The following is a 1,553-nucleotide window of genomic DNA, read 5'->3' as shown; positions in this document are numbered from 1 at the left end:
TCTTGCGTCACTTCTATCGGAGATTGAGAAATCCAGCCTTTGAATCTTCACATCTTAAGCACATTACTTGAAGAAGGATTTCCAACTCTCTGACCAATTTTCCCATCAGCCTCTCAAAACACAAACCTTAAAAACTCTCTGATTCACATAAAGGCTACCACATACTTTACCAATTATGTATTCGCTTCTTCCTCAATCTCATCGTAGAAGTAGATTCTCAAGCACTCCCTTTGATAAATCTCAGATTCCAAGAAGAGAGCCATACTCGCCCTTAAATATATCTTCGGCACGAAATTATAGTGTCCAGCTTCTTCCAATCGACCATGTCTATACTCGCCGTGACTCTCCTTATCATATCCATGAACTTACGAGTCCAAATCGATGAACCCAACATCAAACATGCCAACATCACTTTCTCTCAACCAAACCTCTTCAGCACAATTGAAACCACACACCAAAAGAAGGAAAAACAAACTTTGCTAATCGTGTGAGCTAAACACTTGATCTACAAAGAAGAAGACTAATGTATGGCTGATTTATTACAAATTCCCAAATTCACACGTGTCCACCAGCTTCCTAAACAAAATTTCTTAAACCCTTTATTTCTTCTAGCAGCTCTAACACAAGTTTCTAATTTTCCTTATTGTGAATCACCATCGATGCTTTAATATCTTGGTAGCCATTGAAACCCAAAAATCCAAGCCCATACAGCCATGCTACCTTCTTCTCTTAATAAACATAGCTCTTGGTTCAGTAATAACAAACCTATCTCTTGTATCTTCTAAGTCTTAGAGCAGACAAACTAACAACAAAAACCCCATAAACACGAATGATTTCTACTGTTTCAAATTACACAATCCATGAGTCTCTGTTCCTATCTGTCACGTTCACAATTTCATTCTCCTCTTAAACACGTTCATGAACACTGTAATTCTCATCCACTTAACCTTTCTTTTCAAGCCCATGTCAGTAAACATCTTTTCTTCTCAATCGTGTCCCGACGACGGTAATAGAAACAACCAAACTAATTGCACTCTTCATACAACTTCGATAGAACAAACCCTTTATAAGAGTTTGTGATTTATTCTGCCCCTTCATGAATACTCTCTACCTTCTCATATGCATTCTCCGCTAGCCACAAATCCAGGATCACACACGAAACGAGAACAATTCTCTATATGCTCTGATACCAAATAAAGCACATATATGTGGCTAGATCTTTATAATTTTTCTTTTCTCATTTCCCTAAACTAAACGGTCCAAACCCCTCCCCAGACCTACCCGCATTAATTCTACCCTTATCCTCACACAGAACCCCTAAAAGAACAAATTAAAAAGGTTTTTCGCAAGGCCAAACACACAGCTTCTCACTACTAGGTCCGCATGAGCCGCAGCAACCTAACCGCATTAATTCCTAACTTTCCCTATATGTACAGTTATACACTCCCCACCAAAACATAAAAAAACCAACTTAATTAAAACTTTCCTTTTTCGCGATCGGTGTTATCTTAAGTCAAAAGCTTTCTTCTAATTGTATTTGTTGGTGGCTAAAA

This window comes from Camelina sativa, chromosome 9, assembly GCF_000633955.1.
Source record: "Camelina sativa cultivar DH55 chromosome 9, Cs, whole genome shotgun sequence".
In the NCBI taxonomy this organism is placed as follows: domain Eukaryota; kingdom Viridiplantae; phylum Streptophyta; class Magnoliopsida; order Brassicales; family Brassicaceae; genus Camelina; species Camelina sativa.
This window is presented reverse-complemented; position numbering follows the sequence as displayed.